This window comes from Euprymna scolopes, chromosome 17 (genome assembly GCF_053919585.1).
Source record: "Euprymna scolopes isolate OS-2025 chromosome 17, ASM5391958v1, whole genome shotgun sequence".
Taxonomy (NCBI): Eukaryota; Metazoa; Mollusca; class Cephalopoda; order Sepiida; family Sepiolidae; genus Euprymna; species Euprymna scolopes.
In genome coordinates this window covers 44105340-44130111 of record NC_136498.1, presented here as the reverse complement: position 1 = coordinate 44130111, position 24772 = coordinate 44105340, and positions in this window count along the sequence as shown.

Sequence of the window (24772 nt, the reverse complement as noted above, 5' to 3'; positions counted from 1 at the left end):
TTCTACTGTACACTCTTTAACCCTTATCTTCGATTAGTCTCTTGGCCTTGATAAGCGGTGATGTCTATGTAAAAAACAAAGGTACCATAAGAGTTAAAGTTAAATTCAATTTTGATATATCTTTTTTTTAATGAAATTGTTAGTTGAAATTACAGGATAGTGAAACACACTCTCTCCATGAACAGAATGACTTTTTAAATAGAAAATTTTTAAAAATGTAATATTTTAAAATTAATTTAAAAAAAAAATGCATGAACAATTGGGTCAAATATTTCATTTATATGTTAAAAGTAAGGCCAATAAAACTAATTAAGACAATGCTGCGCTATTTACAACATTTTTGTTCAATTTGTGTATTTTTAAGAAAACCATTCTTATCCTTTCGCTTAATTATGTGAGACTTCTCATCAGGTTCAAACAATACTCTTATATCCGGGTTATTTTTTATTAATCTATTTCTTTGATTGAATATGTATCGTTGAAAAGCACGGGTTCTTATGCATTTATTGTGCAGCAAATAAATATTTAATTTATATGCTTATAATAAAGTCAATAAAACTAATTAAGACCATACTTTTCTATTTACAACATTTTTTGTACAATTTGAGTGTTTTAAAAAATTATCTTATCCTTTCGCTTAACTCTACTGAGTGCAACATAGAGTTGTCCATGTTGAAAGACAGGTCTGTCTAGATAAACTAAAATTTTCTGTAAAGGCTGTCCTTGAGACTTATGAATTGTCATAGCAAAGGCTAATTGTATAAGAAGCTGAACTCTGGCAAACGGAATATTGTCACCTTCAGATAAAACACTTTTCAATCTTGGAATTAAGACGATTTCTCCTTCACACTGTGATGCAATAATCTTAGCAACAGACAAGTTATCCTACAGCTCCTCTATTATTACTCTGGTTCCATTATATAGGCGTCGTGGATAAATATTCCTCATACATAATGTTTTCGGATTTATGTATTTACTAGCGGGTGTTTGGGGGATGTATGTAGGAGAGGGGTACCCTGTTTTAATATAAAATAAAACACGATGTTAACAAAAATTGGACAAAAAACAAAACAAAGCAAAACAGCGAACAAACGTGAAGGAATTAATGTTTTTGACCAATCTTTCCATATTTTTCGTCCAAGATGTCGCGCTTCAAAATAATATCAATCTCGTGAAAATCCATCGCATCTGTCGAAAGTTTTTGCGAGGCATACAAACACACACACACAAACATGATCGCCTTTATATAGCGAGGGGTACCCGGCGTTGCCCGGGTGTTTTTCGGGGTATGTGAAAACCCCCCGAAAATGTGGGGAAAAAACAGGTGCCCGTGAAAAAAAAAACCGAAGCCTTCACGACGCGCAGTTGGAAAATAGTAAAGTGTTAAAAAACAGGTGCGCGTTTTTGATTGACGTGACGGCGATAGGTATTCAGCTGTTAGCATTTTGTGCGGTACAGTTTTGAGTGATGTGAATAAATCGGTTTGTTTGTGTTTTAAAAACCCGCTCCCTGTTTATTAGGAGGAGTGAAATGAAAGCTACAGTCTGATATGACGAAGTCGACATTGAACAAACGTTACTTAGCTCTCTTGAGACAACTGGATTTCGGCCTATATGGATTTATTTGCTTCCTCACTGAGCAAATTAGGCACAAGGCCGTTTTTTAATGTGGAGAGAGAGGGAGGGGGAGGGAAAGGGGGGACCGGCTCCCGAGAGGTGGGAAATGGGAGCTGGATAGTTACTGTTGTTCTGTAGGGTGATCCCTACATTGACCAAGGTCTGTGCTTGACCTTCATGACTACAATTCCGAATCCCAACGAACTAGCTGTTCCTATAACTGGGAGGGAAAACCTAATAGCTAGCTACGAAATCTTATACATTTTACCTCCAAGACGATTGCGTTTGTCTTACCTGCATGCAAAAAAAAAAAAATTGTTCTCCCCCCCTTCTTCAAACTAAACCTTACCTGTAACTCAAAAATCCTAATGGAAATCTATCTGTAAATAAATAACCCCTTTTCTCTTGAACGCTAACAATCTACTCCTTCCAACCTATCCGCCACTAAACTCCCACATTGCCCCGCATCTGTAGTGGAATCGCTAACTTCCAGCCCCTAATCCCTCACATGCAAACTGTTTCAATAGCCATCACTAAACATCTATACATTTCTACCTCTAAGGCATGCATTACAGCTCACTCCTATCCAGTAAGGGATTTAACAGCCTAAGCACACAAAGGCAGGTACTTAACAGCCAAAGTACTCAGAAACAAAGCGATCTGCACTACATAACTGTCTCCTCGAGTTTTGCAACGATTAATACGTTATTGAAACGACACTCTTTGTTATGCAAAATGTCCCATGACTCTTACTTACAAATACCTACAACTTCAACTCTATTCGCACCTACTGAAAACCTGCCCATATATCTATTCACCTAATTTACGCATGACTCAATACATGCCCATATATCTATTCACCTAATTACGCATGACTCAAAACTTGCTGTCTTATCCATACTATATTGCACTTACATCTTAACCCTCCTATCATCTAAAATAGCTCGGGCACAACTCGTAGCTCAATGGTTAATACCTACTAATACTGTAACATTATCCTAGACCTAAGCTAACATGAATAAAAAAGGGGTAAGACATTATCAGTATCTCCTCCCTAACAAACCCTCTTACAATCATAGACGCTTACACTGCATGAACTTCACTCACCCCCTTTATCCATTAACAATCAAATAGCATGTCCCTAAATCAATTTGAGGAGTGTAACAAATCAGCAGAGATATAACCCCCTACAAACTAACCCAGTAACACTAACCACGCGGGGTCGCAGAAATACCTGGATTAGAACCTAGGCGCGGAAAAAAAACCCTCTCAGTGTTGACGGACCCAGTAGGTCTTCCCAGATCATCTTTCTAGGAGAAGGAAAACTCTGAAACTAAACCAAAGGGGAGAGAGGCCTCTTCAGTCTTGTATGACAACCTTCCTAGAGCTGGTGACTCAAACAATTTCGCCGGTTTGCAAACCTAAATTGCTTAAGGAGTAGATAGGCTCTGTCTATCGCCCGGCTTCCATACTCCTTCTTTGCCTATTAGTCAAGCGCAGAGACACTATCTCAGTGATTCGACAGAAACACCCAGCGGTAGATCTTGTTTCCTGGCTAGGGCAACGAACGCCGTTTTCCCCATTCTCAGCACGCCCCACCTCTAAAACTGAACATTTGGGAGTGCTTGAGTATGAGATATGCCTGAGCAATTAGATTGGGTTGACCTTCTTCTAATGGGTTGAGGGTACCGGATTGAAAGTTCCTGGCTGCTGTTCCCGACTGGTAGTACAGGAGCCCTAACTCTTTGGTAACGCTTAGGGCGGCTGCTCCATCAACAGTTGAATAATATTGGGTTGTTTGTAGTGCACTGACGCGCATGGAAAGGGACCCTGCACTCATCCGCGATGGGCTTTCCTGAGGCCACAATCCTAATTGGAGAAAGGGCAGCCGATGGTCTACTTGTGATGCATGTTTGAAGCTCTGCATAACCTCTTGTTTAGCTCCCCCTTACCTAAACCGAAACTCTTAAAAAATATGACGACAGTACAATCTAAAAATAAGCTTAAACCAGGATTAGGGACAAACAAATTCAACTTGCCTCCTCCCTTGAGGCTCTCATTTACAAATATCCGTGGGCTTAGAACTAACTTAGCTGATATTGAAGCATTTCTCTTAACAAATACCCCGGATATCTTAGCACTAAGTGAGACTAACCTACCCTCCTCCATTCCCTCTAACCACTTTAACATGCCTGCATATCTCCCACTCTGCCGTAAGAACTCTGACAGACATATGCACGGACTTGGAGTTTACATTCGTAATACCATTCCCTTGACTAGAGAAACAAACCTAGAAACAGATGATCAAGCCTTTATGTGCTTTAGACTAAACATGCAACACAATATTAGCTACTATTATTTTCTCTACCGCTCTCCCTCGACTCAGGACTGCACCATAATAAACAAAGTATCTGGCAGTATAGACACGGCACTCTCCCTCAACACTAGCGCACAAATACATGTATTTGGTGACTTTAATGTCCACCACAAAAACTGGCTTGGATTCTCTACTTACACAGATGAAGCGGGCAGCACAACTCATAGCTTCACTATATCTCACTCGCTATCACAAATTGTTACGTTTCCAACCCGTTTCCCTGACCAGGAAGAACAACACGCATCACTTCTAGATCTGTTTTTGCCCACAGTTCCCGATGACTGCATAACGAAGGCCCACAGCCCACTCGGGAACGCTGATCATGCAGTGATAATGGTTGAAATCGCCCTAAACTCTAGAGCCAAAACTGAAGAGCCAGTGCTCAAAACAACGAGATATTATAAAAAGGCTGACTGGGAAGCCATCAGGGAACTAATTAGAGATGCCCCATGGAGAAATAGTTTCTCTCCCTGCTGAACAATGTGCAAACGCGACCACTGACTGGTTCGAAACTGCAATCGAAGCGCATGTTCGCATGCGGAAATTTTATAGTAAGCCCTATTCTCCCCAATGGTTTACGTCGACTTGTGCAACTGCCATGGCTCAAAAGCAGCATGCATACCATAGGTTTAACCGACATAAGTCCAGTTCAAACAGACTGAAGTATATAGAAGCTAGAAAAAACGTTAAGAAAGAAATAGCGACAGCTAAGAGAGAATTTACGGAAACCACTAAAAAGCGCATCGAAGCACCAAAACTAGGAACTAGAGATTTCTGGAAAATCTACAACAGTGTAGTAAATAATGGGCAATCAACAATTCCCCCACTAACCAACAATCAAGAGGTTGTCACCTCAGCAACCGACAAGGCTAACATGCTTGCCAGTCGGTTTGCCTCAAACTCCACACTGGACCCTTCAAACCACCCCTTACCTGACTTTCCTATGCGGACAGACGCCACGCTAGACGATCTGAAAACCACCCCTGCTTAGGTGCATGCTATCATAAAAAACCTTGACACTTCAAAAGCATGTGGACCCGATCTTATCCCAGCTGTGCTATTAAAAAGTGCTCAGCCGAAGTAGCTTCAGTTCTCTCCAAACTCTACAACAAATGCCTTAATGAGGCTTGCTTTCCGTGCTGTTGGAAAACTGCTTCTATTGTACCAGTATTCAAGAATTCTGGCGAAAGGACTGACCCATCAAATTATCGCCCCATTAGCCCCCCTCCCACTTTTTGCCAAAATATTTGAGACCATAATTAACCATGCTCTAGTCCATCATCTTACAGATGCTAAACTACTGACTGACAAACAATATGGATTTAGACAAACCCGTTCCACAGCAGACATCCTAACTGTGATCTCTGAACGTATATATCATTCACTGGGCAAAGCGGAGGAGGGCAGAGCGGTAGCTCTAGATATATTTAAGGCTTTTGACAGGGTATGGCATGAGGGTCTCCTCAGGAAAATCAGATCATACGGTATCACTGGTAGAATACTTAACATAATTAAATCCTTCTTAGATAAGATAAAAATCCAGGTTGTCCTCGACGGTCGTACATCTAAACAATATTGTTGCAATATTTTGGCCCTTTTAATGGGGTATGATCCCACACAGTCGGGCGATTCTATTTATAAACGATGCTGCTAAGAACTGACGAATTAAATTAATCCACGTTCTGCTACCAACCAATCAGAAACCAGAATAGCTTCATAAATATTAAACCTTTTCTGGAGCAATTTCACATATTCTTTCCCGGGTTTCGACAGGGTAAGAATATTTTGTTCTTTGGAACTGTCTACTACAAACAAGTCACCTACCAGGACTTGTGTGTAACAGCGAACCATCTGAAATTTAGAATGGCTTACACTTCTAGAGGTTATGGGCCCAGCGTTGTCTTTATTTCGATGGATCCGAATCAAAGTTCGAATTGTGGCAAGTTACATTTCTGGGATATCTACGAATACAAAAACTACACAAAGTACTAGAAACACAACCTGAAAACAGAACCGACCCCGACTTCCTTGTAAAAGAACGCAACTGTCTTTGAGGAATTAATACAGTGTTTAGATGACTGAGGTCTATCACTGGTAATGAGAGAAGCCCTGTACGACGGCTGCAAAGCATTAAACATATTGAGAGAGCATTATTTATCGAAAGGAAAACCCAAAATTATTTCTTTATACACTGAACTGACCTCTCTAAAACGAATGGAAGCCGAAACTATTACATATTATTTTATAAGAACCGAGACAACTGCAAATTCTTTAAAAATGTCTGAAGTTATAAGTGACAGTCTGTTAATTTCCGTGGTCCTTAAGGGATTACCAAGTGATTTCAAGCCATTTATACACCGGATAACCCAGAAAGAAATACCCATGCCAGGAATAAAAAACGCAACTTTGCCAAAAGCAGGTTTTTTCCTAAGAAAAGTACAAAAATTATGTTATAATTGTTGACGAACTAATCACAAGAGTTTCCAATGTAGATACAGGACTCAAAATGGCGACTACATTAAAAATATAGAGAGCTCTGTTAGCGAACATACATTTTTATTTTCGTGTACATTTGATGCTTCAACAAACAATAATAATTTTCTTGTCGATTGTGGGGCCACGACACATGTGATTACAAAGGAATCTGATTTTATCAATTTTGACCCCAACTTTAAGCCACAAAATCATTTTGTAGAACTAGCTGACGGGAGTCGAGTCAATTATATCGTTTTGAAAAGAGGAAATGCGAAAATCTCGCTAAAGAATAATAAAGGTGAACAGTGTTTCTGTATTCTAGAAAACACTCTTCTAATCCCCAAATTTAAGCAAAATGTATTTTCTGTACAAGCTGCCACAAAACAAGGTGCAAATATAAACTTTAGCCCCAATAAATCAAAACTGGTATACCCGAATGGAACTGTATTCGACATTAAAGAAAATGGAAGACTATATAATATAATTAGCGTAGTCCCATCAAAAACCGCCTGCCATGATCTACAGACATGGCATAAAAGTCTTGGACACTGCAATATTCCTGATATCAAAAAGTTGCCGACTGTAGTTGATGGAATGCGAATACAAACATCAAAAACCTTCAACTGCGACGTCTGTACGCAAGGGAAAATGACAAACTATCAAAACAAGATACCAGACAAAAAGGGCAAAAAAAATCCTATCAATGGTGCATTGTGACTTGAACGGTCCCGTAGAACCGATGGCCAGAGAACATTATAGATATGCGTTGAATTTCGTTGATGACCATTCAGGTTTAATAATGGTTTACTTTTTAAAGAACAAATCTGATACCCTGCTAGCAACTAAGAAATATCTAGCCGACATGGCCCCCGACGGTGAAATTAAGTGTATTCGCTCTGACAACGGTACGGAATTCATCAAAAAAGACTTTGAACTTTTACTAATTAACCATCATATCAGGCATGAGACATCAGCTCCTAGATCGCCACACCAAAACGGGACTGCTGAACGTGCGTGGCGGACACTTTTTGAAATGGCAAGATTCCTACTCATTGAATCAAAACTCCCTAAAAACCTCTTGACGTATGCACTTATGGCGGCAGCCTATATACGCAACAGGTGCTTTAACAAAACACTATCTAAGACTCCATATGAATCTTTCTGCGGTAAAAAAAACAAATTTAAGCAGAATGCATATATTTAGTTCAACTTGCTTCGCATATATAGAGAAAAAGAGTAAATTGAATATTAAAGCTGACAGAGGTATATTTCTTGGATACGATAAAAACAGTCCAGCCAATTTAATATTTTTCCCGAAAAAATAAAATAAAAAGAATCCGGTGTGTAAAATTCAGACACATTTAATTGTAAAGACGAAAACTCGTCATATGAAGAGGATGGAATTATATTACCTCAAATAATTAGAACAAACGAAAAGAAGAAAAACGACGGATATAAATACGGGGGTGCCCCAGGTGTCTATCCTTGGACCTCTATCGTTCCTGATATTCATAAATGACCTCCCCGACAAAATTGTCTCTGAGATGGGTATATATGCTGATGACACTACACTCTATGGCAGGCACGACAGGAAGACGAATGAACACATTTCTAAAGAAATGGCAGAACCACTAGAGGAAGACCTCCAATCTGTAGTGGAATGGGGACAAAAGTGGTTGGTCGCGTTCAATGCTGCCAAGACTAAACTAGTTTCATTCAATAACTACAAGAAACCCTTTCTACCACCAATAGCAATGGCCAACGGCTCTTTATCTGAGAGTCCATCTTTCAAACTCCTTGGCCTAACGTTCATAGGAAACATGAGTTGGAACAATTACATTGAAGGCATTGCCAGGGCCGCTGCAAGAAAGGTGGGCTCTCTCTATCGTACTAGAAAACTACTAACACCCGAAAGTATCCGGTACCTCTATAAGGCCACCATTCGCCCATGTATGGAGTATTGCTGCCACATATGGGCTGGTGCATCTGCTACTAGTCTCTCGCTCCTTGACAGGATTCAAAAGAGAGTCGCAAACCTGATAGGCCCTGAACTGACACCTAGGCTTCAGCCTCTGTCCCATCGACGAAATGTTGCATCCCTCTGCCTTTTCTACAAGTATTTTAGTGGTGAATGCTCTGATGAACTGCAATCACTTGTGCCCCCACGACGTGGGGACCCTCAACAAACCCGACAGGCTGCAAAATCCCACCCCCACACTGTAGAGATCCCTTGATGTAAAAGATCTTTTTACTCCAATAGTTTCTTCCCCAGGACCGCTAAACTCTGGAATTCCATTCCAGGTCCATGCTTCCCCCAACAGTACTGACGTGCAGAAGTTCAAGTGTAACGTGAACCGACATTTTGCTGCCCAAATCCCTACATAGTAATACAGTAGTTGTTGCCCCTGATAGTAGCCCCCTACACCAAAGTAGCAATTTGCCTTATTTGGGGTGAAAATGTAATAAAAAAAGAAGATATGTGGGGTTACCCCAACATATGGTCTTTGCTGGTCTTTGCTTGCAGCATCTGTCGGAACAGATACTTGACTTTGAAATGTTGCCCGCGTGTCTAAAGATGTAAAAGAAAAAAATAGTTTTTCTCGTGAGGCTGGATTGAACCCGGGAGCCTTTACGCGGAAGTGAAACAAACTCCAACCACTTAACAGTCTAGGCCAATAGTAAGAGGAATTGACTATGGTGTTAAAATAAGGCTTATAAAGCGAGTGAAAGAGGTTTGATTGACAGATAACCACTAAATGAGGTCATCGCGGGAGCGTTACGAGATGACGTAGCAGTATTTTTGTTTGTTTTACTTCACATTAGCGTTTATTAAATTACGTATTTCGTTTCCTGTCTAGACATCTCTCTCTATCTGTCTCTCTCTTTCTCTTTCTCTCTCTCTCTGTTTGCGTTTGTGTGTGTGTCTCTCTCTCTCACTTCGTCTTCCTTACTCTAAACACTGTTACTAAAAAGAAAATGGCGGCTGGCTGTTTTTTTTTGTAAAAACTTCGATCGTTAATATTTTTTGTAAGCGATTTTTTTTTTACTTCAAACTATCGTATCTAACTATTTCTAATTGGCTAATAACTTTGGTAACGTTGACATTGCGTAAAAGTTAATAGTTTAGCTTGTGTGAGGGTTAATTTTTTTTACCGATAACAACAATGTTTTTTAAATTCAGACTGTTATTAGGGCTTGCTGACGTCAAGATCACGTGACATGACTCAGCGGGGTTTAAATACAAGTTGACCCAAAATAAACGGCCCCGTGTATACTTTATGTAGAAAAGTTGGTGCCCGTATTTTGTGGGCAGTTATAAATCGATTTAAAAATATGTAATGTTTAACATTAAAATGTCACTTTTTGGGGGGCCCGTCGGTCAAAAGTTTTTAGCAGACACACAAACATACAAACATACATACATACATACATTTTCGCTTTTCTATATATAGATATAGATGTTTAGAGTGTATTAAAAAAACGGAGGTAAATGTAAAAAATAAAGGAAGCCGGTGGGTAAATCGCCGTTGTAAAGTACTCTTATTGTTGTTAACGGGTTAAAATAGGTTTATTTGTAAGAAAATTGCGTTTAAATTACTTACACTTAATACGGAAATGAACGATGGAAAAAGACGGCGACTTTTATATTCATCAGCGAATCGCAGATTTCCACTCAGAAAAGATTCGACTATAATTTTGCTATGTTTTTCTGATTTTTATAGATGAAACCATTTTTTTCAAATATGTCGCTTTAATATTTTTCACACGTGTGTGCCTGAAGTACTTGTCTTGAGTATTGCTACTTATTCTTATTATTCATTTGTTCTAATGAGGAAATGCGAACATTCCTTGTAGCTCAATAGCGATATATTTTCATAAGTTACTACTTAGTCTTACTCATTTTTTAGTATTGTAATTCAGACATGTGGCTACAAATTTGAATAAAATTTACAGATATTCCAGCTAAGATGTTTTACAGGGAGATGGCTGTTAACATTACAATGAAGGATTTGTATGTCTATATACCGAGGGAAGCATGGGTCGGAAAGGAAAGCCTAAAATTTAGGGGTTCAAGGGAAGAAGCTATTTGATTAGAAATTTGTCCGACTATTAGAGGTGTCTACAGTGTAGCGGTTGGATACTACTACTTTTAGGTAAAATCGGAGGTATCACGCCTAAGGGATACAATTGTTTGGAGTTTGTTTAGAATATTTCAGTAATCTATTGTAAAACACACAGGGATGCAACATTTTGGTGATGGAACAGATGGTTTGAATTTTGTTTCCACTGTGGGGACTATAAATTTTGCAAAGAGTGAGACACTACTGGCTAATGCAGCAACGCATGTGTGACAATACTACTCAATGATGAATTGTGGCATTGTAGATGCACAGAATACACACAGAAGAGAGAGGCATCTTTTTCACAGCAGCCTGGGCAATGTTCTCTATTTGTTTAAATTCACGCTGCCTATGAATAAAAAGCTAAGGAGTTTGAATCAAGTACTTTCACGTAGTGTATCATTAGCCATGCCAATCGGTGGTAAAAGGGGGTTGCTGGTAATTAATCACAGAAGAATGTAAGCATTATAAGTATTGAATGTGACCATCTATTTGCGATCCCATTTCTTTGCGGTATGTGGGTGTTTTGTATAGTTTTAGACTTATTATTAATGCGTTTAATCGTTTGTCACTAGCGTTTGATATAGAACGGAGTGTAATCAGCAAAAATGTTTATCAAGGAGTTTTTTTTAGTTTATTTATTTTATTTATTTATTTTATTTTTTTTATTTATTTCTTAAATGGAGAGTAGATCATGCATGGGGATGTGTTATCGGCAGCTCCAGTAACTCTCGCTTCTCCTTTTTTGTTCTTCAGTCCCATTTCCAATGAGTGATTTTTCTGACAAAGGGTGAAGAAAAAGTTGTTTTCCAGGTCGGTAGTACTTTGTAAAGAGTAGCCTGAGATGTCGGAAAATTTCTGTTTCTATGTCTATCTTTGTGGGAATGTCACTAGTAAGGGTGCTGGGGGAAAAATTTTCATCTGGGCTGACGTTACCCGCCTGATAGTGAGGGACCCGAACCTTGGATTAACCACTAAGGAGGCTGTCCTATCAGCAGGTGCAAAGTACCGGGGCTGCTGTATTGCCATTTGGTGAATGGATTCTGGACCATACAGTTGTTTCTGGTAGGGCCTCTCGATGCCATACTAGTGGGTAATTGTTACGGCTTTACATTATCATGTGCCACAAAAAAAATCTTGTATTCTTCTCTCTTATTTTCCCTCTCTGTCCTGCTCCAACCAAGTCTACCGATCTGCTCCACAACCCCCTAAACCTCAATCATGAAAATCTCCAGAAAAGAAACACGAATAAAACTAGAACCCCATCCACCAACGTAGGCCCCTACTATCAGGTCTCCTTCTCCAACATCAGGGGCCTACGTTCCAACCTTCCAGAGGTTGAAACACAATTACAGGAGACGAAACCGGACATATTCTTTCTAAGTGAAACTGGTATAGGGCCAACCACTTCTCTAGACGAATTCATAATTAAAGGTTACTTCAAGTTAACATCTAAATCTGACCCCCAAGATCGCCATGGGCATGGAATATGTGCTACATCAAAGATGGCTTTCAATGTGGTAGCGATATCGCCAGAGAAGACCCTAATTTATCTTATATGAGCTTTCGGGTTGCACTAGCTTACACAACCGCATTTATATTTGCCCTCTATCGCCCCCATAACAGCGAAGTTACTATCTTTAAGAGCATATCTGAGAAAATTGACCACATCCTGCCTGCTCATCCTTCGGCTAACATTAACATTTGCGGTGACTTCTATGTTCATAATGTGGAATGGCTGACCCACCCAAATAAAACCGATGACGAGGGGAGTTTTTTTTCACGATTTTGCCATTGCCTATGACCTCACTCAGATTGTTCACGAACCCACCCGTGTGCCAGATACACCCGGTCTATATGCAAGCCTTCTAGACCTTTTGCTCACAACTTCCCCTGAGTTGTGTTCGTGTTCCGTTCTATCTCCTCTGGGATCCTCTGACCATTCTGTTGTAGCAGTTAAGATAAAAATGAAATGTAATAAGTCTTCAGACGTACCTCTCAACTGAACTGTATATCGATACTCTATGGCTGACTGGGATAGCTTCCGTACATGCACATCTGACCTACCTCTGCATTCCATGTTTAAAAAGGTCGTGTCCTCTATAGTATCAGACCTGACCGAATGGTTAATTATAGGCATAGACTGATTCATACCATCGAAAAAATTCCAACAAAAACCCAACAGCCAGCCATGGTTCTCCCCTGAATGTGCTGCTGCCATCGCCCACAGAAATCACTTTTTCCATAGCTACCAACGTAATAGATGTACTGAGACTAAAGCTGCTTTCAGGACTGCCAGCAACCACTGTAAAAGAGTAATAAAACATGCAAGAGAGCTACATGCTCAGTCTGTTAAATCCAAAGTAGCTGAGCAGCGGCTTGGTTCCGACCAGTTCTGGCAAATAGCAAACAGGATCTTGAACAGAAGTGTGCGTTCTATCCCAAATATCATCAATGGACCTGAAGTCATCTCGTCAGCATCAGACAAGGCAAGACTATTTGCAAAGAACTTTGCCGCTAATTCTACCCCATGCGACTATGATCATCAACTCCCTGTATTTCCTCCTATAACAGACAACACGCTATGCAACATACAAATATATGTACGTGAGGTCGCCAAGCTAATCAGGAACTTTTATTCCAGTAAAGCAACTGGACCTGATGGAATTTCAGTTATAGTGCTGAAAAAGCTCAAACCAGAACTTGCCCCCATACTTACAAAACTGTTCAAGCGTTGCATTAAGGAGATGTGCTTTCCAACACCCTGGAAAACCTCATCAGTATGCCCTGTATTTAAGAATTCAGGTGATAAGTCATCTCCCACTCAGTACAGATCAATAAGTCTCCTATGTGACATGAGTAAGTTGTGGAATCCATATTAAATAAAGAAGTAGACAACCACCTCAACAGAAACAACCTTCTTAGTGACACGCAATATGGTTTTCCGCTCTGCAAGATCTACAGCAGATGTGCTAACGGTTATATCCCACAGGATTAGTTAATCTATTGAAAAAGGGTTCCTTTCCAGGGCAATTGCTCTTGGCATATTGAAGGCCTTCGATAAGGTATGGCATAAGGGCCTACATCACAAGATTTCCAGCTACGGTATTACTCGAAATGTTTTCTCAATCATTAAATCATTTCTCTCCGATAGGTTCATAAGAGTAGTGGTTGATGGGCAGAAATCAGAGGCCCACAGTTTTAATGGTGGAGTCCCTCAGGGGTCCAGCATGGGTCCAACCCTCTTCCTGATCTGCATCAATGATCTCACAAAACACATACTTAAATCATTCGTTGACATCTATGGTGATGACCCGACCATCTATGGCAACACATCAAATACCGTAAATGACAAAGTTCTCTCTAATACTCTCTCCTCTGATCTTCAGCACGTGGTACAATGGGGGAAGTGGTGGCTGGTCACTTTTAATTCATCTAAAACCAAGCTTCTATCTTTACATCATCAACGCTCTGATCCACATCTGGTATCAATTGAAATGGATGGCTCTCGTCATGGGAAGGGTCCATGTTTTGACAAGCTTCTGTGTTTGACCATTACTCTTGATCAAAAATGGGACACGTACATCAAATGTTGCCAGGGACGCTGAGAAAATGGTGGGATCCTTCTACCGCTCCAGAAGATATCTCACTACTGATGCAATTCTCTATCTTTATAAAAGCAAAGTACGTCGAAGGATTGAGTAATGCTGCCACATCTGGGCAGGAGCTGCTAAAAACAGCCTATCCTGCCTTGACAGAGTATAAAATAGGGTTCGTGGTTTAGTGGGGGTGCACTTTTCTCTTCCCTGCAACCTCTTTCCCACAGAAGAGACGTTGCTAGCCTGTCTTTGTTTTATCGTTATTTCCATAGCAGGTGCTCGTCTGAGCTCCAATCCCTCGTCCCCCCTCGCCAAGTTTTCAGGAGAAACACCCGTCTGGCTGAACCTACTGACAATAATTTCCCCCACTCTTTATCTGTGCCTAAATCCAAACGTAGATTCCATGAACAAAGCGTCTTTCTTAGAAGTGCACGCCAGTGGAACTCTCTGCCTGTTTCCCACCTGACTACAGCTTGGACGTCTTCAAGTCCAACATAAACAAACTCCTGACAAACCTCCCCCTTAAGACACTCTATCAAAACCCCAATACTAATGATTACTACAATACTATCTCATTGATCACTGTACACGCAATAACCCTTATCCTTGAGTGGTCTTCGGGCCTTGATAAGTTGTGACCCCCATGCAAAAAAAAGAAAAGTATTACTTTAAGAATTTTAGGGGTAATAAAATAGATGGGTCGACCTTTGTGACACATCCGTATTTCTTTCGTCTTGTTTTTACGTACGACTATCACGGAAAATCTGGATTGTGTTCCTGTATAAAAATCATTTAATTATGTTAGTATTATTTCAATAATACGACATGATTATTTTTTATGAAAATACCATTGTTTCATAGTCCTTCAAAGGTTGTTCATATATCTAGGATTACAACCTTAGCTTTCCTATCTTACACACTGCATGGCATGCACAGGGTGGAACGATAAATTTGTCGTTAATAAATAATAAAAAAAAAAACAACTACAGATTTATTTTAAAAACATTTACTGATAAAATCAATCCTGGTAACTTAATTATGAAGTAGAACTGAAATCTGTTCACTGTAGCCCTGTTCAGCCTAAATCTCCGCCTCGATACGGGTCCAGAACTGGGGACATGCCTTTTACCTAGCGGTTGGCCCCGATCAGGATGGTGTTTGGTGTTGCTATGCTGATGAAGTTTTCTAGGATGACTAAACGAAGTTGTCCAGCAGGTTTAGATCGAGGAAGGGGCGAAGGTAAGAAAAGGGTACAAAGGCAAACTATCCTTGTATGTCAATGAGATAGTAAAATATTTCACCCTATAAACTCTCTAAAATACTTATAGAATATTACAACTGTATATATATATATATATATACGTATATATATATATATGTATACATATACGTATACATATATGTATATATATATATATATATATATATATATATATATATATATATATATGCTGCCTATCTTAGGTTGAGCATATTTGGAAGTGATGTACAAATTACCATTAGCGTATGAAGCGATGCTCTTTGTGTAAAGAAATTCAGCTTAGGTATTTCGACAATGTCAAAACTTTGTTAATTCCCGGCCAACATAGCAGCAGTTGTAAAGCGCTAGAAGCGGTTAGAAGCTCCGACTGTCGTTTGGGTTTTGATCCTTACTTGAGATAGTTGCTTATATAGACGTACTGATAAGGTGTGAAACAGCGAAACAGTACTGTATGTGGACGACTATGCACACACACACACACACACACACACACATATATATATATATATATATATATATAGAGAGAGAGAGAGAGAGAAAGAATGAAAGAGAGAGGAAGAGAGAGAAAAGTTCGAGAGGTTAAGAGTTGTGAAATTATCAATCAAGTTTGCATAGGAGGAAACATAACAAACTCATATTATATTACTTTTTAGTGTGATTGTAAAATTCCGTTGTTATTTCAAGCAAGCACTAAAATTAGAAGTATAAATAAATAATGATATCATATCCTTCCATAAATCATAGAGTCATCTGAGCTGTGATGAGTTGAAAAACCACATTTACATGTTCATGCTATGTTTCTTTTTATGACAACTTGATTAATAATTACACAATTATTAATCCACCATCCTTTTCTTATTATATAGATCTAGTAAGTTGCACATGTATCATAACTGCAATATACAGAGCCCATCATCTATAAATATATTTTGCCGAGACTAGCACATTAATACCCTGCCCATTACACTATGTATACACATATATATATATATATATATATATATATATATATATATATATATATATATATACATATCGAGACAAAGAGAGGTGGAGAGATACACGATACGCTGAACTTGGTTCACTGTCAGATGAATTTCGTCTGTATAAAAGATTTATCATTAGTGCTTCTGGCTATACTGATGTGACAACTGCCAGCATCCTTTGAGATATTTGATATGTGAACACCGACAAAAGGTTGATTTATTGCCTATCTTATGTTACTGTACGATATCAACGGTATGAATGCAGATGAAACATATTTCAAGGATACAGAAAAGCACGGATTATCGTATGTCTTGTCAACTTCCTGTCATGTTAGTCTTAGGGTTTTGAGAACTCTATATATCCTAGGGATTGTATTGCTATTGTGACATACAATAAAATAATAATCAAAGGTTCAAGTCGGCCATGTTATCGGCTATGTATATGATGAAATCCTGTACAATTATTTTTTTAATGAATTAGATTATAGTATATAATAACATTATCAGTAGTTTATGTACCATGCTGCGAATTACCTGTTCACTCAGCTGGGACTGTGAAAGTTTTGTTTGTAATCCTATTAATAAAGTTTAGATCGAGTGTTATGCGTTTTTTTATGGTAAAATCTTTAAATTTCTTTAGCGAATAATACAACATTGTCAGACTTCCCTAACGCAACGCTTCGTATTCATTTGAACTCTGTCAATCATATTCTTAGCATTCCACACATAGTGTACGCACGGCTGTAGTAGGTGTTCCGAATGATTCAAATTTCAATATTTTAAAATATTCCCGAAATCTATCGACGTCATGAATCTCTTTCATGACTAAGTTTCCTATATCTTTAGTTATAATTTAATTTAAATTGAACATACATAAAAGTGCTAAAAAGTAAATTAAATGATATTAAAATTTAAAAAATATCATGTGTATTACGCCGAAAACCATAATATCTGGCGGTTTTCTGATGATTCTGTGTTTTGATGTACCGAATGTTTAAATTTATGTTTACAACACTGTTCGTATATATATATATATATATATATATATATATATATATATATATATATATGTATATATATATATATATATATATATATATAAATATATATATATATATATATATATATATATATGTATATAAGTATATGTATATACATATATATATACACAATTCATTACATATATATATATATATATAATATCTTAATGGGTATTACATGTTTTTATACTTATATAAACTATATCGTCATTCTTACACAAGCATCACTACAAGAAGTATTACTTATGGCTTGTCTATGAAGGATTTGAACATAGTTAAAATAAAGCCGACGGCTTTGCGGGTAAATCTTTTTCCTCTCGGCCTTCAAGAATTACCAATTTAATAAAAGTTTCTTAAGATACTTATGTGGCCATAGAATTAAGGTTAAAATAATCAACTACCACATCAGTATTTGACATGAAGGGCATTTTTAATGTTGCATGTATGGTGCGTGTTTCACAGAAGATCAGAACAACATCTGTAACGTCGGTTTCAAATTCGAACAAAAAAGACCTATTGTAAGGTCTCTTTGACCGAACTCGCTGCAGCCTCTTTTCATATCTCTACTCGAAAAACAGACCTGATATGCTGTGACTATTTAGCAGTAGTTATATTCTCTGTATTATTTTATTTTTTATAAGGATAAAACAATTCTGAACTTTACCTATAATTCATGTCGACAATCAGGTTGAAAAATTATCGTTTCTTCCTCAGATTAGATATCGAAAAAAAAAAGTTGAAAGTTCCAAATTTTGAATTTAAAAAGTTAAAACTAAAAATTAATAAAAAAGCGAAGCAGGAATAAATATCATCAGGATTCACGCTTAAAAAGAATTTGAAACTGGCGGTACCGATAATGTTCTGATAGTTTGTAATATGTATATAAATAAATATTACGCTCTTTTTCTTTTCATAATACTCGAGCACTGTATTATTTTTCTTAATGCCCGAACAGTCTGCTCTGTATATATATATATATATATATATATATATATATATATATATATATATATATATATATATATATATAAAAGGAGGAGACCCGCAGTTGCCCGGTTTGAAGGGTGGGCAATTAAAACCTCAACCCTCTTATATAGTTATTGTATATAAATCGATCAAATGGCCCATTTTCAAACAAATCTGCTCTAGCAGTGTACCACTAAGAAACTTTACATGCTTTTCGCACTGACTTTTTCACGAAGTATTATAGTGTACTTCGACTGTATAATACAAATTGTTGATTATATAATATGTTTTAAATAATCACTTGATTTTAAGTTTAAAATACAAACTCCAAGTATAAGGGTTTATTCCAGCGCTAAAGAGAAACATTCATTTTGAATGGGTTCTTGTTGATTTTTATACAGTGAGCTTTGCTTGTCTGGTGATATAACTTCTCGAATGCAATTATGATGTTCGGATATATAACGTGTTTATTTGGTCAGCATCTGACTATTTCTACTTTGATCACATCTTTCCGGTTATGTTTTGTACATATCGGAGACATTCCAATAGTAAATTAATAAAGATCAGTCCCAGACACATAAAGTGCATTTTAACATTTCCCCCCCCCCAAAAAAAAGAAAAAAGAAAACGAACTTGCAGAGCCGTTTCAGAGTCCATAAAGTGAAAATTCATAGACACACACAGACGTAATGTATTTTATATAGACACATATATGTGTGTGCATACTACTTTTTTTTAAATTTTTTTAATTCAATTTTCACCCCAAACAATGCACATTGCCACTTTGAAGCAGGGGGATACTATCAGGGACTTAATTAGCGGGGTCATTATGAAGGGAGATGAGTAGAAAGATGTTTGTTAACATTACACTTGAACTTCTGCATATCATTGCAGTTGGGAAAGCAGAATCCCGGAAGGGAGTTCCAAAGACCCGCAGTTCTGGGGAATAAACTATTGGAGTAAAAGGCTTTCTTGCACCTAGGGATCTCTACTGTAAAGGGATGAGACTTAGTAGCTTGTCGGGTTTGTCGGGGGTAATTACGTCGGGGAGGTACAAGTGTTTGCAGCTCGTCAGAGCATTCACCATTGAAGTATTTGTAGAACAGGCAGAGGGATGCAACATCTCATCGATGGGACAGAGGCTGAAGCCTAGATGACAGTTCAGGACCTCTCAGGTTGGCGACTCTCTTTTGAACCCTGTCCAGGAGCGAGAGACAATAAACAGATGCACCAGCCCAGATGTGACAACAGTACTCCATACATGGGCGAATGGTTGCCTTATAGAGGTATATAATTATATTGAAGTGTGTAAAAGTAAATATTGAAAGAATGTACTAACAATATATTTTATTGCACATGTATACTATATATATATATATATATATATATATATATATATAAAAGAATTAAGACGTACATAATATATATATATATTATGTACGTGTTCATTCTGTTATTTTTTTTCGAAATCCTCAGGAACTTCTATAGCCATTAAATTGTAATATTCTTCTCTATAGTTTTCGACGTATTTTATTTCCTTACAACCACTTGTCAAGTATTGCGATTCTCTTTTTCATGTTTTTAATTTAAAATGTATGTTTTCTCAGAATATTTTTTCCTCTGCCTCCATCCAACGTGCGTTGATAAGTACGAACCAGCCCCTCCTAGCTACAAACCTCTCAGTCAACCACCAACTGACATGACGTGGGCCGAACCCTATCAATCATATCCGCCACCTTTCTTCTGTCACGGACAATCCTCTGATCTCACCTTCGAACTTTGCGGGCAAGTAATTCTTGGTCAGCTATCAATTTGCGGTGTCCAGCACATGTAGAAACATGACACGAGGAATCTTAAATGTTGAGAAAGTGTTCCGCATTTTATTTCATATTTTTAAAATGTATTGTGGTGGTGAACCTAGAAAAACGTTTTTGAAAATCTAGAAAGTATATACAAAATATAAGGCGTATTTAAAAAAAGGCGTATTTCATAAAAAGAAAATCGTATAATTACAACTGCGGCAATACTACAGTAAAATCAAAATGCTACAGCTCTCAAAGAGTAAGTAATTTCCAAATACTAAATATGAAATTATTTCATACTGATAGTTTCGAATTTCATGGATGATAATTTTATAAATGCGTATAATCCTGACCGTTCGGAAAGAAGATCTGATTTACATAAAACAATTACAAGTAAAACATCCAGCCTGTTATGAAGTTGCTTAGAAAATCATCAAAGCGTTGTACGGCGCTAAAATTTATAAATCTTTATTTAAATACAGAGTATATGAAACACAAATGCTAAGAATTGTGAATGTCAATGTTAGTGCCTCGGCTTCTACATTCATTTTATATCACTTACAAAATAAGAATCTTTTCATGGATGAGGTTAAGCAGGATCTCTGATCAATCCATTTATCTCAGGCTTTTATTTTTTCTTATCTTAACTTCGTAAGGGAAAATTTTCATTTAAACTTTTTTAATAACCTTAAAATTGTCTACTGTCTGTGGTAGTATTGTAAATTTCTTGAGAAGTCAGATACTATTTAACCTCAAACGGTCAAATTTTTAGTAGTTAGCAATTCCAAACGACCACCCAGTATGGACAAAGCGATATTACCGATTTTTACACACGCATAATTCTGATATATATATATATATATATATATATATATATATATGTAGATATATATATATATATATATATATATATAGAGGGAGAGAGAGAGAGAGATGAAGAGAGAGAAAGGGGGGAAAAGAGCGAGAGAGATAAAGACACAATGAGTAATGAATGTAGAAGTCGGGTCACCAGATATCCCCGCTAGAACTCAATGCGCTGCTGCGGCTTCATCGGATACGAGTGTATCTCACTCAACAAATCGTTGGCCACCTTCCGGTGTGGAAAGGGAAGAATGCATTTCCAGTCAAACCTGATTCTGAGCAGCTCTGAAGTGTCCGAGACCGAGAGACCCCGGACCGATTGAGCACCCGCGGCAAGTTTCGCAGCTTCCAGATAGATGCTGCTTTACCTTCTTGTTGGCAACTATGGAAATCAAATAACAAAATCTATATTCCAAAGTTCATGATGCTGACTATCTTACAATTTATTATTTTAATTATGTTGACATTCACAATTCTTGGCATTTGTTTACTATATATTCTGTGTTAAAATTGAGCGTGATAAACTAAAGATTCCTATATAAGAAATAGTAAAACATAATTGAAACAAATCATATTACCGCAGAGAAATATATACGTGTGGTGTTTGTATGTGTGTGCTTTGCCTGTTAAGAGAATAATTTCTATCAAAATTTCTGTCAATTCTTTGGTTTTAAGGTTTAAACTTGATATATAGAAGGCTAGTGTTTGGAGGTGTGTTTGGAGCAAAAAAAAGGTCAATTTCCTATTATGCCCCTTCACAATTATTGTTTTGGACTTAAATCAAGTTATTAAGTTAGATCCATGTTCACGGAACCTATATCTAAAATTTCAAATGTTTAGACCCAAAATTATCGGAGGAGTTAGGTAGAGTTCTCAAAGGTTAAATCGTTGAACCTTGACTCCTTAACAGCTAGATTTCTGGCCGAAAACAGATCAGAAAGATTTCCCCAAATCTCAGTAACCTGTATATCAAATTTCGATTCTGCAGACTTAAAATTGTGTTATTGTGAGGGAAAATATACACCCACACAGACATACACAGACACGTTCACTTATATATATATATATATATATATATATATATATATATATATATATTGTCAGGTCATGCTATATGGTACTGGTACCATGTAACCCAGTACTACCTGCCACATGGTCGAGCCACCGGCGACTAAACCGGTTCCCCCACCAGCTTGTCTGGTGAGGAGGGTGGCTAGTCTCCCTGAAGGATTAAAAACAAGACCTTTCAAAGGGCGGATGAACCCTTCTTTGGGGGGTCAACGGCCAACTAGCACCATTGCATATATGTACATATGTGTATATGTGTAACAAAAAAAAAAATTTTGCCGTGCGGGGCCGTAGAAATCCCTGGCTTGGTGCCCAGGCGCTGGTTAAGCCCACCCGGAGAGATGGACCCGTAGGTCTTGTTAGGCCATCTGTCTAGGAGAAGGACACTCTGAAAGTAAACCTGCACTCCACTCCGCCAATCAGTCATCTTGCTTAGCCTGTCACTGGTTATTGGCTTAGTGGGGAAAGAGCGTGTTCTACGTGTCGTACAAGCGTAAAGCACGGTAATCTTCTGTACAGATAACCCTCTACAAAGTTACATGGCGATTGACAAATGGCGACGTCCACAGGCCTAACAAGCTGGAAGTGGACAGTCATGACTCCACACGTGTGCGACTCTCGACACATCTAACGTCGTTGTTTAGTTGAATGAACAGCAGCTTGCCTCGGCGAGGTCTTGAGTGTCTGAGCAGCCCTTTTGAGGACAGCACTGCTCACCCTCTCTATAGGGAGGGGTCTAGAAAAGGTGACCCAAAGATTGCCTGTTCATCTCTGAGCTGGCCAGCTTACTGCGGTTGGCGGCTGTTCCTTAAAGCAGGAAAAATACCCAAAAGAACAAACAAAGACTCATGATATTTACCTGGAACGTCCGAACACTTATTGACCACGATATTTTTCTTCTAACCCTGAGCGACGAACGGCTATCGTCGCGAAGGAACTTAAGCGGTATAGGATTGATATCGCTGCTCTGGCGGAAACCCGCCTGAGTGGTGAAGATCAGCTAACCGAAGTGGAAGGTGGATACACTTTCTTCTGGAAGGGAAAACCGGAGGGGGGAAAGGAGGGTCGGTGGGGTGGGTTTGCCATCCGAACCGAACTAGTTAAAGGATTAGAACAGCCATGCGCGCTGTCTGATAGGATTATGTACCTTAGAGCACCCATAGGGAGGAATCGTTTCGGTATTCTATCTACGCTCCCACGCTCTGCAGGGACGAAAAAGACACCATTACATTTTATCAGGAGTTACGAGCAGCCCTATGTTCAACCCCGAAAGCGGATAAAATAATACTGCTGGGGGATTTCAATGCTAGAGTGGGAAATGACCATGAGATTTGGTCACCGTTGGGAAAATATGGTACGGGTAAGACGAATAGGAATGGACTTCACCTCTTACAGCTTTGCTCTGAATTTGAGCTGGTGATATGCAATACGTTCTCACAGCAAAGGGCCGCCCATAAAGCGACATGGTTTCGTCCTCGCTCTGGACACGGTCATATCCTGGACTATGTTATCACCAGAAGAAGAGCCCTTCATGATGCCTGCAAGGTTCGCGTGATGAGGGGTGCGGACTGTGGAACGGATCACATGCTTGTTAGGGCCAAGCTGAAACTCCACATTAGGAGGAGATCCCGGTCACAAGGTGCGCAGCCACCCAAAAGACTAGCCACAGGTAAGCTAAAGTCCAAGGCCGTGCAGAAAGAACTACAAGTCGCTCTCGGACGTGCGGACTACGATGGTTCATGGGAGAAATTTAAGTCGACCGTACACAATGTCAGCTGTGAAGTACTAGGTGTCGTGAAACAAAAGAATCAAGACTGGTTCGACGAAAATGATGCCATAATCAATGAACGTATAGAGCAAAAAAATAACGCACTCCAGAAAATGCTCGGAGCGCCCAAAAGGGACCGGTCGAGACTAAAGCAGGAGTTCAAGGAAGCGAAAGCATCGCTACAACGCAACATACGAAGCATGAAGAATAAATGGTGGAAGAATATATCCAACCAGGTGCAACTGGCGTTTGATAGCAAAGATGCACAAACTATGTACCACCTTATCAGACAGGTATTTGGGCCTCAATCCTCAGTGATGGTGCCCCTCAGAACAAAGGATGGGCAGTCGCTAAATAGGAGCCCGGACAAAATCATGCAGTGCTGGACAGAACACTTCAGAGATCTGTTCGACAACCCCTCAACTATTGATGAGGAAGTCATCAGGAATCTGCCACAGCAGGAAATCAGACAAAAGATGCTTGCTCACCCAACTCAACATGATATCAGCAAAGCTATTAGCGAGATAAATACGGGAAAGTCGCCGGGGCTAGACGGCATTCCTGTCGAGATTCTCCGATATGGGGGCAATCAAATTACAGCTGAAGTACACCGATTGATATCCAAGGTCTGGTCTGGGTCTCCTGTACCCCAAGATTGGATCGACGCGATACTAATCCCACTGTATAAGGGAAAAGGACAAAGAGTCCTATGTGGGAACTACAGGGGTATAAGTCTGTTGGAGTTAGTCGGTAAGGTATTTGCGAGACTCCTACTAAACAGACTAAATGAATATATTTGCCCCTCAGTACTGCCCGAAGCCCAAAGTGGGTT